Source organism: Phlebotomus papatasi, chromosome 2 (genome assembly GCF_024763615.1).
Source record: "Phlebotomus papatasi isolate M1 chromosome 2, Ppap_2.1, whole genome shotgun sequence".
Taxonomy (NCBI): Eukaryota; Metazoa; Arthropoda; class Insecta; order Diptera; family Psychodidae; genus Phlebotomus; species Phlebotomus papatasi.
This window is the reverse complement of record NC_077223.1, coordinates 22,662,453-22,681,290: the sequence shown is the minus strand read 5'-3', so window position 1 is coordinate 22,681,290 and position 18,838 is coordinate 22,662,453. Positions and strand designations below refer to the sequence as shown.

At 31.0% G+C, this 18,838-nt stretch overlaps 1 protein-coding gene across 5 annotated transcripts in view; it reads left to right on the top strand.

Annotated features, from left to right (window-relative positions):
* The window catches only part of LOC129803098 (protein phosphatase 1 regulatory subunit 16A), a 74,786-nt gene that overhangs the window by 3,258 nt on the left and 52,690 nt on the right, over positions 1–18,838 (top strand). For 2 of the 5 annotated variants that reach the window (XM_055849442.1, XM_055849439.1), the window contains exon 1: positions 3,225–3,994. The exons of the other annotated variants lie outside the window; for them this stretch is intronic. The gene's annotated coding sequence lies outside the window, so the exon portion shown is untranslated. Of the gene's footprint in view, positions 1–3,224; positions 3,995–18,838 lie in introns of those variants that run through there. 5 annotated transcript variants of the gene reach the window in all.

The window sequence follows — 18,838 nt, the reverse complement described above, 5'->3', positions numbered from 1 at the left end:
AGTTTTCAAAATTCGTTCTTAATAATGATACTAGAGCAAAAAGAAATCATAAGTCCAAAAAAAATGAAAATTCTGATACTTGTTTTGCGTTTACATTATAGCACTAACTCCAAAAATAAAATAGTCATATTGTGCAAACAGTGCAAAAAACCAATACCGTAATTTAAAGATTTACCAAATTTAGATGTTCCTTATATTCTACCTTAAGGGGTTACGTGGGTCACGAAGACTTAAATAACATGTTTTTTTCTTTATTTTTTTTAGTATAATAAAAAAAAATTATTTAATTCATACTTTGAGAGCTGTGAAGCATATAAAAGTACAATATTTAAATTAAATTTTCTAAAATTTTCATTCAAAAATTTTAAAAATCCAGACATATTGAGACCTGATCTTTGGAGATTTTTTTTTTGAAAAAAAACATACGTTGCAATGCATAAGATTTATCAGAATTGATTTTTCTGAAATCCGAGAACCAAATAACCTATTGGCTGATGAGTCGAACTAGACCTTGAACGAAGGATTTTGTGTTTACTTGATCAGAACTTATTCTACAAGACGAAAAGTGCTGTAAAATATGTCAAATGTGGAACAAATCTAATTTTTTTCAAAAATATTTCGTTCAAGGATTATGCCCAACGCACAATAACTCTTGTTATGTAAACATGCTTTTGACATTTCAATGAGAGTGAGTGAGATCTAGATCTAGTCATCTCGCTCACTCTCATAGGTAATTTTGAAAACATGTTTACAAACAAAATTTATTGTGCGCTAGGCATTAGTTTAATTCATCAATTTCAGGAAATATTTGGTTTTTCAGATGAACCAATACCGAAAAATCTTGTACCGAAAAAAATATAGTATAAATGTGGTACTTTTATATGACTAAGAGCTTGAATTAAATAAATGTTACTTAATACAAAAATAAATTCCATGAGCTTGAAGTCTTGATTGTTTTATATGCATAACTTTGTCATTTTTCCTTTTTTAATCGTTTAATTTTGTATTTTTAATAAAAAATTAAAGGTTCCTTAATCATTTTAGGATGATGACATAAGGAATCTAGAGTTTGAACTACCTAAAATTCGTTATATTTTTATTGGATGTGAATCTTACATAACAACAACTATGCTTTTTTTGTAATAATAATAGAACTTGTCTTTGAAAAAGAAATGATTTAAGGTAACGTTTGGTATTTCTGAACAAGGTGCTTTTCGGGACATAATATGGGTGTTTTGGGACACATAAAAAATCTTATAGATTTTTGTTTTCTAATTATTTTTAAATCTTATATGAAATATTAAGCTCTTTACGTATCAGATAAACATAAAACTTCTAATTTTTTTTTAATTTAAAGCGTGAAATACGCGTGAATTGTGAGTGTCACATTTTACTTTTTACAAAACCTTCAGTGTGGTCAATTTTGCAGATGTCAACACAAACAGTGTTTAGTTTTTCTCGATTTAAGTCACTTTAAAAGTGAAATTTAAACAAAATTTTTATGAATGAGTGAAGTTTAGAACTTCTACTTAAAGGTAAATAATCAGGCTCGGTGAAATTTATTTGCGTAATAGCGACTTTTGTCTGTTCCGAAATACCCAACTGTCCCGAAATATACCAGTCTTACTTTTTTACATTTTTTGCTATTTTGTCTAAAAAATGATACATTTTTCAATATTTTTCGATAAGAATCCTATTCTGGATAGCATAAGGAACCTAAATATTTGTATCAACAAAGAAAAAAAATTATTTGAGAAGTCGTTAAGCTGTTTAAAACTTGAAAGTGTTAAAAGTGTCCCGAAATACCACACGTTACCCTATATGTAATTTATTAATTTATGAAACATTATGTTCTGAATATTCTGATTCGGCCCGTAGGGGAATTCTGTAACAGTATGACAATGTCATATGACACATTTATTTTTTAATATTGTAAGATCAGGAAGACAATTCGAAGATGTGACCTATGTCAATTACTAAGAGCTTCATAGAACTTTGCAAATGCCATCAATACTCACTGTCCTTCAATGTAGTTCTGTTCCCGAATTTGTCATATTACATTGTCATATTGTTATATAATTCCCGTGTTGTTCTGAAAAAAACTACATTTATTTTTTTAATAGTTTTAAACGTCCATTTCTCAATGAATGATGCAAAAGAATTGCTGCAAGATTGAGTAGTCCACAAAAAGCCATTAAAAGTCTTTCTCAAGAGACATTTCTATCCACCCGCAACAAAAATGTGATTCTGGAATTTCAATGTAATTCAGTTTTGTCTCAATTCATTAATTATTTATTTATTGAGCAAACATCTTAGGTGGGTTCACCACTGTTTCTTGTGAATATTTGCACAGTTTTTTTCCACTTTTTTTGGAGTTGAGGCAAGTTTTAAATATATTTGACACTGAGTGTATTTTTATTGGACAGGATGTGAGAAGAAAGTATGTGACGTTTTTTCCTAAATTTCCGCTCCAAACTTTAGTTTAAAAGTGTAATTAATGATTATATTTGAGAGCAATTTTCTGAAATTGTTTGCAGAGAAGGAGGATGTTAATGTACATCTTCTTCCTTTTTTTTAAGCAATACTGGAATGATTCTATGGGGAAAATTAGATTTTCTATACACAAGCCGAGTCCGAGCCACAGCTGAAGTTTAGCTATTCCTTGTCAATATTTATTGATGAATTGTATTAGCTTTTTGGTCATCCTTAGTTGTTTTGTGAAATCCTATAAATTTAATAATGTAGTACCACTCTGAGCTAATAGAATTTTCTGTTTATCAGAATTCGCTTCATTATTACATAAAATAATTTTGTGTGTAAGTTTTCTTCTCTGGTACTTTGGAACTCAAGACAACATCTTCTGCATATGAATTTAACTGTGTTCTTGAGCTATCCTTGGGAGGAATGGTAATGTTTGGTAATGTTTTAGTTATTTATTCAAAATATGAATTCAATTCTTTTAAAAGTTGTTTTTCATACAATAAACTTTTAATTGAATTTTTTAAAAGTTTCTTATACAATTTGTTCTTTAAAAAAAATATGTGCAAAAGAAATATGCGAATCTCAAATTATCTAAAGGATTTTGAGGTTTGTTGGATACTGCTGGAGTATGAATGATTACCTCCTGAGTTCTGCCCCAACATATTGGGTGCGCATGAATTGAAAAGAGAAGAGAAAGAGTGAGTCTCTCGGTTAGCACAGTTTTAGTTTTGCCAATTCAGTGTCAGACAGTCTGCTGGTGAGTCCGGATTGCGATGATTGTGAGGAGTTGGTATTCCATCGTGTGTTCCAAATAATTTCCGGCTTGTCAATTTGCCGAAGGAATGGAAAAAGTGTCTGTGTGTGAAGGAAATTTTCTCGGGTGAACCTCATTCCACGTCACATTTTTCCGTGATCCTTGTCACCAAAGATAATTATTTATTGCATCAATTAATTTTTTTTTGAAAGATAGTCAATTACTTTTCCTCAAATCATATAGAGTGGGCTAAAGAATTTTTGGAATCTTAGCTGAGATTTAATTTTTTTGTTTTTCTAACAAATCAAGAGAGAAAACAATTGTCTAATCAAACAAACTGACTTTCTCCACTCTTTTTCAATCATCTCACACATATATATATTTTTTTTATGGTACCTGTGTTATTTTCTGACCGGAAAGATTGTTGTTGAGTGAAGTGAATGTTGTTGAGTTCACCAATGACCGGTAGTCATCGATCTCTTTCTTTGAGTGTTTTCCCATTAGGATTATGCAGAAGAGTGTTTGTGTCAAGGAAAATTAAAGGATAATCATATTTCATCGCAAAAGAGTTTGGAGTGAGAGAAAAAAATTCTTGAAGAAATATGAAGAATGAAAAGTGATTTCCTCACTTTGTGATTGATACTGATTGAGCAATTTTGATGTGATTGTGTGACACGTGGGGTTCCCATCGACGGAAGTTTCTTTCGACTTTTCATCCCGCATCTGTGTTAAAAAGCAGTCAGTTTTCTGTTGCCTGAGGTGAGTGTGGAATTGCAAGGCAAAAGATTTTCAGGATATCCTTGTTGGGAAAGTTTCCCCATACTTAGAAACACATATAGAGACTCCTTTAAATCGATACAATGCACAGTGTAAAGGATAGAGTTTTCAATTTTACTTATTTGTTCTAAACTAAATGATATAAATTTTTCTATTTTATGAGTTAGAATCATGTTTCTTGATAGACAGGTTGCTTACAAAATGATATATAGTACCCCTCCTGAACCGAGGAGTGTAAAATACAATTTTTAGTTATGTTTTTATCGCAAAAATAGAAACGTTGTACATTTAGAAAGATGAGAAACTGTGTAGATATTCAGCGTCTATCGCTGTCTTACCCGTTGGTGACCATCCTTCGGATCAAAACGGTGGAAAATCTTCTTTCAGACTGTACATGTCGATCATAAAATCAAACACAATCTAATATTTAAATATACATAATCCTATGTATAGTCACTCATTTTATGCAAAAAAAAAGAAAAAAAAATCAGCTCTGCTGAAGTTACGGGGAAGGCTTTCAGGCTTCGTACATACTCTGGCTTTGAATATTTCATATTTTTTTCCATATTCCTTAATGAATGTGACATGAGTTTTTTCTGGAAATGTGTGACTTAAGATTAGTTTTTAAAATAAATCGCCATATATAGGTCAGTTTCGTTTAAAAAAAAATATGGGAAAAATATGAAGTTTTTGAAGCCAGAATATATGCGAAGCTTGAAAGCTCTTACTTCTTTTAGAAGTTAAAAAAATAGCTAACTCTGATTAAACCATAGTCATTAGGGGCAAGCCCCTATGAAAAAATCTCCAGTTAGTAAAACGTTTTTAGCTCTTTTCAATTTTATGGTCAGTAAACATGAAATAAATCAATAAGATAATTTTTAAAAATTAAAAAAAATCAGTAATAATTGTCTGAGTATTAAAAAAAAACTGTCATGCACAAATGCACAAATTTTAATTAATGAAGCAACGAATCACCGAACATTTCATTTAGATTTACGACTTTTGTAAGAAAAAAAAATGATCATAATATTTCTGTATGAAGATTAATTATACAAAATTTCAATAAATAAAGATTACGTAAAATATTGTGGGGGAAATTTTCAATTTGAATTTCAATTTATTAATAATAATAATAATTTAAAATAATAAATTTTCAATATTTGTTTGCGTCTAAAATTTGAAATACATCAAAAAGTAGACAGATGATGGAGGGAAAATATTAGGAAATTGTTTTCTTTTGAAGACAAAATTGAAAATATTTCAATGGCTAAAATAAAAATATTCTTTTAATCATTTGCCAATATATAAATAATAATATTTTTAATACAAATTAAATTCTTTATTCCTTCTTCTAAAGAAGTGTTGCTTGGAACCTTGTAGACAGTTTATCGTCTTTGTTTTCTCTAAAATCATTCTTAATACATTTTAAAATAAATAAAAATGTGGATATAGCTTTGGTGGCTTATTTCGGCCACTTTCTTTCTCATAGTTCCTTGCCCTTCGAGAATTCTTCCAATGTCTTTTTCATATCATCTCGTTTGTCGAAGCTACATTTTTTGTTTTTTTTTTTGCATTGTATAATCTCTGGACTATGCAAAAACTAAAAATTCATGGAAATTCGAGGAACAAAAAAGGTGGCCGGATTTGCAAGCTGGCCGGAATTTGGTACACTTACCCTATCTAGTAATCGAAATGTATTAAAAATTTAAACAGTTCGAGAAGCATTGATATTATAAACCATAAACCAAATTGGCATTTTCATTTTGATTTAAAAATATTTATGATCTTGGTTATGATCAATTTTTAAGTTTTTACTGACCAAAAGAGTCTATTAACTAAACAATTAGTTTATTTACTAACTGAAAATGTTTTTGCTAAAGAAATGTAAGAAAATAAAATCGTACTTTAAAATACTAACAGTACACTGAGAAAAAAAGAGGGTCGATTAACATTTTTTCCTCATAACTTTAACCACTTTAACACTTTTTAGGTGTAAAAATATATCAACATTTTTTAATGTTAATTTTACACCTTTTTAAGGGTAAAATTAACAAGAAGAAAGGTAACTTTAATCCCCAATACACCTAAAAAGAGTAATATTTACACCGATTTTGAATCAATACTGCAGGGTAAAATTAACATTTCCGGAATGTTATTTTAACTTATTCGGATTTCTCGCAGTGTAGGGGAATTCTGTAACAAGATGACAATGTCATAATGACAAATTAAAAAATCTTTATATGGTAGATTCGGATAAAAAATAATCGAAAATCAGATTCATGTCAGTTTCTAAGAGCTTCATCGAGCTTCTTCCAATAGTTATTCGATGCTTAATAATGTCCTGCTCCCAAATTTATCACAAAATTTGGTCATATGACATTGTCATATCGTTAAAGAATTCCTCTACAGGTTTCAACTAGGAGAGCATGTAATCCAAATTAATTTTAATTTCTGATATAAATAAATTTCAAGATAAGGGAAGAGTACCCCGGATCGGAATGTTAGTTGCAAATATAAGCCACAAAATATTACTTGATGTTTTTGTGTATACTAATCGGGATATTAGTGATCCATTTAACTATATCTGTGCACTTGAGTTTTAAATTTTTACAATAAGTAAAAGGTAGATGTATTTGCAACTATGTACTTTGTACTTGGGATCGTCACGAATTTAATCAGGTGTCTCACGGAAAATTGATTTTTAAATTAAATTTGAGCGTACTGCATTCTTATGAGAGCTAAATGGTAAAAAGTAGCTAATAATTTTTAAAAATTCATTTGAATTGGTCTAGCAATATGGTAATAAGTTGACGATCCGAGGAACACTACCGATCGCTGGTGCTCTTGCCTTAAAAGTTTTTGAATGAACATCAAAGTGAGACTGAAGTTTAGATATAAATACAAGTTTTGGCAAGTGTGATAAAACACAATAAGCTTTGTTAAGGATTTAATAACATTAAGTGCAAAGTATTTTAGTTTTTGAACGAATTCGCAAATCATATTTCCATTTTGTTTAATCAAAATTGATAAAGAGGACAATATTATTGTGGCTGTTATTTGATTTTGATTTACATTTTGTGACTGCAGAAATCTATCCATTTGTAGCAACAAAAGGATACATATGGAATAATGTGTTCCATGTTGCTGACAAGGATGATATTTTCTCTGTGGAATACAAAAGGTCAAAAAATCAACACAATGATGTTGGAGAAAAATGTTGAAGCATTTCAAACTATGTGGGAATTTGTGAAGAAGTTTTTACTGTAGAGGGGACTATGTATACTCACATCAGAATTCTTCTCTTGTTACTATTTGGTTTTCCTTGAACATGACAAAAGTATATTATTTAAGTGGGAAGAATGAAAAAAAATGTAACAGAGACAGTCGGAGAAGGTAATTCATTTTTCAAATTGCCTTTTATTACTTGCCACATCGCCATTGCTGTAAATGTTGAATGAGTGAAAAGCGAGAGAGTCTCAAAAAATCAACTGATAAGATATCACAGTGGCTTTGTTTGCGGTGTGTGATCCACTAAATAATGAATTGGAAGGCGTCTCTCAAGACATTGGCAGTGTTTTTCTTTTATGAAAACGTTTCTCTTTTTTTCTTTCCTTACTCTTATCGTATTTTTTTTCAATATCATCCACCACTAAAAATTACATTTAGGGCGGAAAAATGGCAAGAAATGCCTTTTTTTGGGTCATTCATGCCAAAGCATTTATTGTTATGTAACAATCCCAAGAGGTGGTTGTGTATTGGCAAAAAGAAAAACCCGAAAGGAGGCCAAAGGTACTTGATGGCGTTTTTACTATAATTAGACCAGAAAAGTTTGTGGCACTGTGGAACTAAATCCTGAAAATCCAAATAAGGGAGGAAAATCTACAAAAGAGAACGTAAGAGTTGAGGCAGTTGAGGATTCAAAGTGAACCTTTACTAAATGAGGTGAAGCAATAAATGGGGGAAAGGCCATAAGAATCCTTTCGTGATTTTCTTTAGGAATTTTTTTCTTCTATTTTTACTCGATAGTTTCGTGTTTGGGGATCCAATAGTCTCAAGACAGAAAAGATATAGCAAATTGTATATTTTTAGACAATTCTCAATATGGATTTTTCCCCCTTTTTCCATGCCATTCTAATTTATTGTTTTTTCTCTCTCTTGAAAGACACATCCTTCTTTCTGACCTTTTTTTTGATACAAGCTCAGAAGAATGGGAAAACTTGGTGGGGAGCTTTATTGGTTTATTCGTCGATGTTCGACAGAAGGAAATGGGCAAATTAAATTATTAATTTTCCTCCACTTTGCCCATACCATCCTTTCGGCAAATCCCATGTGTTTGAACAATGACTCAATTAATAGCAATCTCTTGGAGAATTATTCAGAGAAAGGGACTATTTTTCCAGAGCGTCAGAATTTTGATATAAATCAACCAAAAATGAAATCAATATAAAGGCCTAGAAGTTTTCGATCAACTTCTATTTATGAATCATTTGATTTATTCCCTTTATCGCTAATGCCTAGTTAATTGAGCGCATTGACAGAAAATCTGATTATAAAATTCGATACTTTATGATTGCTATACTCAACAATAATTTCAACTACCAGATGTAACCAATGAAACTAATGCAATTTAGAAATTCTATAGAGAAAATTCAGAATAGTTTTTTTTTCGCTTAAAAAAACTCACCTATTATATTTTGGTTTCCATTGAACTCTTCTTGAACATCTTGTTCAAGAGAAAATTTCTGGAAAAATAAAAAGTCCGGAATTTTACTCATTTCATCATATAAATCAGAGATCATTCATGCGAGAGGAAGTATTTTTCTTTTGTGAGATAAATTTTCTTTTTACCAACTGATAAAATCGATAAAACCCAATAGTATGCGACTAATGAGTAGATTAGCTGTGATTCTCTCATAATAACAGCTATTGTGATGCTTCGTTTTAGTCAACCATATCTGATAAAGTGGTTATATACAGAGTTATATGTTTTAAACATTAGTGATACTAAAAATGACTGGCAGTCAAAATAAATCCAACCGACCAACATGCCGTAGATACGAGTGACTTTGGCCTCCATGGGTTTCTCTGCCCCCCTGCTGTTCGTAAGCTTTTCTGTAAATTTTTCACTTAAGTATGGTCTTCACCGATCCTATTTACCATGTCCGATCGGTAAAGACCATCCTTAAGTGGTAGTAATAAAGAAACACTTACGAACAGCAGGGGCAAAGCCACCCGCACCTACCCAAAACCTGGAAGTCTTCAGCTATATTATCTCAAAATTAAAACTTTTCATTTCAATCGAATTTAAATTAAAAGGCTTGTTTAGGGCACTTATTTTTTACTGCTCGAACTCCAAGAAAGAGCAGTTATATAATCGTCTTTTTTTTCAACTTGTCACCGTCCTGGAGCTTAAACGGTAAGAGATATCGACTTCCGGTCTTCGATGACCCCCAATAAAAAACGATATCTCTCAAAATTGGCCCAAGCTTTTTCGGTGATTTTCGGATATCTTTTAGAAGTAGTCCAGGCGAACATTTCGTCCAAACATTCCTATGAGCGGAAAATTCGCCATTTTGAATTATTGAACGTCAAAGGTCAATTACTATGAAAGGCTCATTTTTAACCGATTTGGTTGAATTTGGATTTTATGGACAGGTACTGAAATTTAAAATCCTTCTGTATCAGCCTTCATCGGTAATGAATCGGTTAAGTACTAATTTTTCTACTGCTCAAACTCCACGGAGAGAGCAGTATACAGTGGTGGCCTAAATTTTTGTATTTTTGTATTTTTTTTTATTCCAATTTGTTCAAATAATTTCGATGCAGAAATGTTCAAATAATTACCTTACGTCGAATATATATTGTTTTGGCCGCAAGAGGTCTCTATTTTTCACAGAATATGTCAATAGTGAAATTATGTTTTAAGAACGTAATAGGACCACTTTCATTTAAATAAATGAATGTGACCTATAAATTGAATAAGTGGAACTAAAGCTATATTTAGAAAATATAAATGACAATTTTCCTATTTTATTGTCCGAATTGAATTTCTGTAGTTATGTATTCTGCGCAATATAGATACCTCTAGCGGACAAAACAACTTTTATTCTACGATGTTAATAATTTGAAGATTTCTACATCAAAGTTATGACAACAAGTTGGGAAAGGATACAAAAATAAAAATAAAAATAAGCTTTACAAAGTGGTCCTATTATTTTGGCTACCACTGTATATAATCTCTCTATTTTTTCACCTCCCCCCCCATAATTTCCACTTTCCACCCCCCGGAGACCACTTTTCTCAACAAATGTTCGCGTTTCAGACGATTTCTGAGAAGTGTCGTGACTCTGTCCGTCTGTCCGTCCGGCTGTCGCTAGCTCTAGGGGCCAAACGGTTAGAGATAGCAACTTGAAACCTAAGGGGGAGCCCCCCATAAATCAACCTAAGGATCGTTAACATGTCCCTCATTTTCCCCCCAACTCTACCCTTCTCCACCAAAACCATGTTCTCTGGGATTTCTCGAAAACGCGTCGTGCGATTTTTTTTTCATTTTTAGATATGCTTTAGATATTACCCAGGCGAACAATTGACCATGTGTGTAAATACCAGTGAATCATTCCTAATAACGGTTTTTCAAGGTCAAAGGTTACAAAAGGCTCTAGAGAGCGCATTTATCAGGCGAATACGTACATGTTTGGGCTCTTTTGAAAGGTCTTTGAATTTCCGACAAAACTGGAGCGGTTTGTCAGGTTTTGAACCGGTAATGAACCGGTAATAAACCGGTTAATAACCGATAACTAATTATTATTAGAAATTCAATTACATTAGTCTTACTGTGTTATCACACTTGCACATTAAAATTTTAATATGATTCACATTAATTTTCGCTGGTGAGAGTCCAAATGTGTAATTTGTTTGTTTGAATCATTTTATATTCAAAATTTGATCTATTTGTTGATAAAAAGGTAGACTTGACCCGCAAAATTTGATTTAATTGATTTATAGCATTAATGCGAAAAATTAATGCGATTTTCTCTTTAATTTTTTAATGTGAAAAATATTTATGCTTTAGGTAAATTTAAACTTATTTTTGCAGGCCAAGTCCACTTTTTTATCAATAAATAGAAAAACCCCAAATATTAAGTGACTCAAAGACACAAAAAAAGATATTTGGACGCTCACAAGCGACAATTAATGTGAATCACATTAAAATTTTAATTTTCAAGTGTGATAACGCCGTTAAGTTATTTTGGTCAATGTTTTGAGGGATTTATGAAACCGTTCAAATCGGTTGAGAACCAGTAAATGGTAAATGATGCGAAAGTACTTTTGAGGAATAACATCTAAGTCACGAGTTCGAGCACTACGCAAAACCTGGGACGCTTTGCCAACCCTTTCTTTTCGTAAAACAAAGTTTCAGTTATTGAATTTCAACAGTAAACACTACATATTTTGAATCAACGTCTTGGAGAATGAAATGGAATTGGTAATATACTCGATCCACTATGAAATAACCCTCGGGTTTATTACGTTAAAGTTATTTGAGAACAATATGTGCATTATAAAATTTGAAGACAAAATTTTTAAATGTAAGAATCACAGCACGTATATGCCCGAGCAAGCTTATTACTATCTTATTTCTCTGCAATGGATCTCTCATTGTGTTATATTGTTGGAAAATAATCCAGAAAGTACCCTGAAGAATACAATTTCCTGTATCAATTTTATGTTGTTACTGCAACTTACAGTTATATATCGTCCATGAGGGAATAAAACGTGATGTGGATTTAACTCCTTACTTATCCTTCTATGTGATATAATATTCTGAGCTTAATATGTTATAGCCGTCTGGATAATATTCAATAGACTTCTCTTACATTATTAAATTAGATTGTTCTTTGGTCCTTTTCTCTATGTCAGAATTGTGGGTGAAACTGTGAGCTATCATGATGAAAATGGAAAGTGAATTATGAAACTTTGAGCTCATAATCTTCAGCAATTAAATTTCTCAAATTTTAGTTATCATTTGCACCGGCTTAAGAAGATTTAGAAATATTTTAACAGACATATTGTCATAACTGTTTATATTCAATCATATCAAAAAGATAATGGAATTTGAAATGGGATCCGTGTGAAAGAAGAGGGTCAGAAATATTTATTAAAGGTGATTTATTGACTTTCATGCTGAAATGCTATATTTTATGATGAAATATTTAATAGAATCAGTCGATTGGAAAAAGCACAATATAAGATACATTTTTCTTTATCCATTTTTTATTCTTCAAATCTCTTGAAAAGGAGATTTTAAAGCTAAATAGAATTTCTAAAAGGGATTTCCCCAATGTACACATTGCTCAGGAGTATTGTTAGGAACTTTTTCTGCTTATGCTTTTTGCAAAGTGAAATATCATGTTGAATAGTTTAGTACATGATTATAATTAAGAGTGTCTGCCTATATTAGATGAAAGTTTGCGGAGCGTGAAGAGTTGCTGTGGATTCAGAAATTAAATGTTTATGGTCTTTTGCACATCGTCATACTGAGTTGTCTAACAGTATGGGTTATTTTAGGTGCTTCAGAATTAAAGGGACATGTCTATTTTATAAATGGTCAATTTTTTTGAAACATCTAGATTGATCAACTCTGTTTATTTACAAGAAAAATCCATGTTTGTCTCTCTTCATGGTATATCATGTTTTATATTTAAAAAAATAACTAAAACTAATTATGAAAGAAATTACGGAGGAATCTCAATATGTGCCTGTGTTAATCTAAATTATGGTTTTTTTTCTTAAACCACTTTAGAACAATATTTTTCTCTCGTGTTTGTGGTTGTCGAGAAAGGTGTATGGAAGAAAGAGAATTTTTGATCAAAAGAAGACACAGAGTGTGCTTTAGGAAAATTTTTATTAATTTTATATTGTGAGATGTGTACAATATAAACAGTTACAGTAATTTACAATGTTAGTGCTCTTTTTCATCTCCATTCTTACGCCATATATTCTCCTCTCTCACCTCTTTAAATTTTCTCTGGAAGCGGAAGTTTTTTTTTATGTTTCCACGTAGATTGAATTTTTTTTATATAGGAGATAAAGAATTTCTTCTGAAATATGTGTACAGTTTGACATGGCACTCAATTCAACAAGATATATTATTCGCGTATAACGATGTCTGTCGATTTATATGTCAATCAAATTTATTAAACGTACACACCACCATTGAAGTCAAATTGAGTTGTATGTTGGTGGGAATTTATCGGGGAGATTCTTTATCCTTCTACTTCTATATTATTATATGTATAGTATATAGGATAAAGGAAGTGTTGAAAGAAAAACATCTCCTGCGCTAAAAGTTTTCCTTTCTTTTCAAAAATACATCCTTTTCTACACGAAAGAGGCATAATTTATGGAAAAAAGTATCTATAAGGGACGGCCTTAATGGTGTAAAGTGGTAGCAATAATGTAAACAAAGAGGATAATGAAGTTACAGTACATAGGACATAGAGTAACTTAAGATATTTTCTAACCTTCATCACTCAAAAAAGTTACTATGTCATTTCAGGATAGTTCAAAAAGAATTTTACGGTAGATAAATTTAATTAAATCAAGTATGAAGTTTGTCGTCTTAAAATTCTCTGGTAGATTTTTGCCTTCAGGAATCTTGTACGTTTAAAGACAAGAAAGACTTCGCAGAGTTCTTACAACATATATATTTGGGGATAGTATATGATTAGGTAAAATCAAAACTGTAACTTAACACAAAATTACCAGTAGTCTGCCTATATTCACTCATAGGAGTAGATTTTAAATGGGTTGTAGTCCGTTTCCGTTATTTATTGATTATTTATTTTTTAAGTTAGTGACAGTTTGATCCTTTTTAGATATTTTATTGGACAGGATATCTGTCAAAATAGGCCTAAGGCCTAAGACCTGTGCAAGGGGATTAAAGAAAGGGAGGGGGGACAAAAAAAACAAAATTACCAACTTATTGGGAACATTGTAGGGTAAGTGTGCCAAATTCCGGCATAGTTGCATGCAAGCGTCAAAGTCTCAAGTTTGAAATGTAATATTTTAAATACAAATTTTTTTTTATTCTTTCTTTTGTAAGAGTGTTGCTTGGAACCTTGTAAAGAGTTTACCGTCTTTATTTACTCTAAAATCATTCTTAATACATTTCAAAATGAATAAAAATGTAGACATAGCTTTGGTGCCCTATTTCGGCCACCTTCATTCTCATAGTTCCTTGCCCTTCGGGAATTCTTCCAATATCTTTTTCACGTCATCTCGTTTGTCGAAGCTACATTTTTTGTTATTCTTTTGCATTGTATAATCTCTAAAGTACGTAAAATCTAAAAGTTCATGGAAATTCTAGGAACAAAAAAGGTGGCCGAAATTGCAAGCTGGCCGGAATTTGGCACACTTATCCTATTATATTTTTAGGTTTGTAAACTAATTTTTTATAATATTTATATTATTATTTTTTTAAGTTTAACTCTTAAAAATAAAAATTGGGAACAATTACGCCAAAAATTAATAAATTGAGGGTATACAAACCGTGAGAGATAGCAAGTTTGACTCTAGGACATCTTCTTATAAGATAAATCAATTTATTGTTAATAATAATAAGTTTTTCTTAAATATTTCAACTTCTTTACTCTTTCTGCTCCCAAAATGACCTAAATTCGGGATATCATGAAAGGAAATATCGACTGGTAACCTTGAATTATTCTTTCTCTAAGTCATTCATAGTCAAAATATAAATATCTCAAAAGCTCGTGTTTCTGACTCGTGGAGAAATGGATAGTTTTACAATTGAATAACTTAAAAAACACATTTTATAGAATTGGGTAGAGTATGAAGACATTGAATCTTCGCACATACTCTGGCTTGGAACACTTAATATTTTTTCTGATTTTTTTTTAATGAATCAGACCTAATTTTTCAAGAAATGTAAGCCTTAAAATTAGTTATTAAAATATATTCCCATAAGTCAAATTTATTATCGTATTTACTCGTAATTAATTAAAACTCATTTTAAAATAAGTGGCCAAAAGTTTTGAAATGAGCATAATATTGGAAAATCTGTAATTTCAATGAGATTTACAAAAATTCTCGAAAGTTTTCTGGATATATAGCTACACTGAGAAAAAAAGAGGGTGCAATTAACTTTTTCCTCATAACTTTAACACTTTTTAGGTGTAAAAATATATCAACATTTTTTAATGTTAATTTACGCCTTTTTAAGGATAAAATAAAAATTAAAAAGGGTTAATTTAACCCCTAATACACATAAAAGGGTAATACTTACACCGATTTCGCATCAATAATGCAGAGTAAAATTAACATTTCCGGAATGTTATTTTAACTTTTTCGGATTTCTCTCAGTGTAAGATCTCTTCAAAGCATATCTACACTGTCTCAGAGAAATCCGAAAAATCTAAAATAACATTCTGGAAATATTTATTTTACTTTGCAGTATTGATCAGAAATCGGTGTAAATATTATGCCTTTTAGGTGTATTATGGGTTAAAGTTACCTTTTTTCATGTTAATTTTACACTTAAAATGGTGTAAAATAAACATTAAAAAATGTTGATATATTTTTACACCTAAAAAGTGTTAAAGTTACAAGGAAAAAAAGTTAATCACACCCTCTTTTTTTCTCAGTGTATACAATAATTTCGTTTTAATCTAACAAGAATTTCACAATTTACGAGGTAATTAAAGTTTAAATTGGCAATATGTACTAACACTATCTTAATGATTTAATATGTAGGAATTGTGCTATAAATATTGTATTGAATGACCAATATCCAAACTTATTAAAAAAAAATAGAATTTAATAGAATTTTCTTGCAGAGCAATTTCCATTTAAGTTTGTAAATTCTGTGAGGTAAAAGTTTTCACATGATAGACCTGATTTAATTAAATGATATGCAATTATGTAGATTAGTGTCAATATTGGGACAAATTCTCTTTCAAACTTTCATTCGTTTTCTTACGATATTTCCAACACTTTGCTAATGTTGATAGTTAATTTTCTGTCCAATTGATTTTAATAGTGACTACAAAAGGGCACTTTTATGTGGTTTTATGAGGCTATTACTTCATCTGAAGAATTTGTCATAGTCCACATGATATCACAAATATTGGGAAAGCGAAATTGAGGGAATGATTGAAAGCATTACGTGGTACTTATAGTGTGTCTGATAAGACAAAAAAAATTATTAGTAACATATTAAACTGTGATATAGATTACAGAAGAACGCGCAAAGTGAGACACCGTGCCAGGTTCAACTTCAAGATCAAACAATTAACACAATGGTTAGAATTAATTCGTCGTGTGGATTAAATTAAAGATAAATTTTCAACTCTGTCAGAACATTGTTAATAACTTTGAAATATTTTTTTCGGTCACATAGCAGCTGAAACGAAAATTTAGAGCAATGGTTGATTCTGTCATGCTTCTATAGTTTTAGATCAGGAATTTGATAACGATATGTGACCACAGATAGCTACAGAGTTGTGAATGATTACCAAATATTCAATTGTTGTTATCTTTGCATTATTTTTCTATCTAAATGTTCCATATTTTTAATTGTTAGGAGAAACAGCACAAAAAAAGTCGGGGAAAAATGCTGTGGGACATTTAGTGGAAATTCTCTCCTATTTGGTGCACATTTCTCTTTAATAACACTGTGATATTTTTGTCATAAACATGAATAATGTGAGATTTTTTCCCCGAGCTCCGAGTATTTCCACTTTTTCGCTTCCCTATCAAACATGAATATCTTTTTTTTTTCTAACATGCCTTTAGATTGCTTCAAGTGCGAAGTGAAAGAATTGTATGGAATGCAGAAAATATTGAAGCTTGATGAAGATGAAAAAAAAAACTTTCTTTTTTGCCTCACATTGATCACGTATTTAAATTTAGAATTACCGAGAAAATCACATGCAGCAATTAGTTATTTATTGGTGGATTATATAGAGATTTTGAGTATTTCATGCATTTCGATTTTTTTCTTACGTCGAATCATGCGATGGTTATATTATGGATAAATTGGGTAAAAGTTGAAGTCTCGGCAAAAATACTGTGTATTATAGAGTTTTCCCAGCATGCATTTTCTCCCCCTGTAGAAGGTGAAAATGTATGTGAATGACCTCTGACCCCAAATGGTTATTAACATGCACGAATCATGCAAAATAGGATTGCTGGAAAGTGAAACACTTTGAGGAAAATTGCTTCAGCAACTCAAACAAATTTCTGGCTCTGAATTATTCTTCCACCTGGTTCTAAAGTAGAGTACAAAAGATTTTATTTGGGAATTTTCTCGGTCTCCCGTCTTCCAACAAATTCTCACCTGAATTTGGTAAATTTATTTCTCAGTCTGCAGTCTGATTTCCCAGATGTAACCCATTCCTTAATCAAAGTCGTACTTGTTACTTAATTCGAATTTCGCTCTGAGGCAATTGAGGAAGACTCAAAACAGTATAGGTATGTGTTATATCTCTCTGGTAGAATTACAAGATTAATATTCTGTGTATCGATTCCAAAATTCAACATTTCTGCAGAGTTTTGTATATACATAAGTTGTTGCGTTGATTTTCCTGAAACTTTATACTTTATATGAAAGAGATTCCTTTGTAATGCACTGTAAATCAAAATAATGTTTATGTTTATTGCCTTAATTGACGTCATTGGCAATATGAGGTGGAATAAAAATAACGCCATATTATTCTATGTAGAAATTAAAAAAAAACGTTTAAATAATTTGTTTGACATTAGCTTAAAAAGTTTTTTTCATTCCTAATTGTGAGAGATAAACAATATTTTATGTCCTTTCGAATGATGGCTAAATTAATAAATTCAAAGTGAAAAAGTGAAATTTATTTTTCTCATTTACAAAATATAATGGGGGTTTCGTAATTATTTGTCCTCATCCTTTAAAATTAAAATTAATTATTATGAGGTTATTAAATTATGTTAAAACAATTTTCAACAAAATATTTTTAATTGATATGAAGAGTAAATTAGAATAATGATTTTTCAGTTAGTAATTATAAATAAATAATAAAGTTAACAAAGAAAAGGGAGAATAGTTATAGTCGTAGACAAAGAATAATAAAAATTAGGATAAATTAAGGAAATTCAAACTTAATTAAACTTTTCCCTAGACTCACAAGTGATTCAAAAGGATTATTTTGATAATTTTTATGGTCTCTTATCACGACAGAAAGTGATTCATTTCAATTCCATACAGTGGTTTTACCTCATCTGAGGAAAGGGAGGAAAGACTGGCACGGCTGTTTCTGTTAGAAAATCGTACCATAAAATAAGTTTTTATTCATCAAGATTTCTTTAGAACTGAATTGTGATATAAATCTTTAGATCTTTAATTACTGAGTCAATCAGCAAAAATATGCTGACCGGTTAGCAGTTCTTGAACAAAAACTGCTAACCAAATATATAGAAATTGAACTGCCTCGCGGGCGTCGTTTTATCGTTTATTTGGTGTTCGCTGGGTGCATTCATGACCGTTACGCGAAATATTTCAAAGGTGAATACTGGAACCCTGTTGTAAGATGCTAGACCCTGTGTGTAACTCTGTGAGCTGAGACAACTGTGAGCTGAGTCTGTACGTTAGACAACTTGCCATAGTGCTGCCTTTAACGCCAGATAAATCCCTAGTGACCTAAAGTGGATTCGAACCCGGGACACTTGCATCATAGAGCGAGTGCTCTACCACTTGACCCATTGAGTGCCCTAATCAAATACGCTGGTAGAAGACATGGGGCAAAAGTATACTAAAAATATTATATTTTGAACATT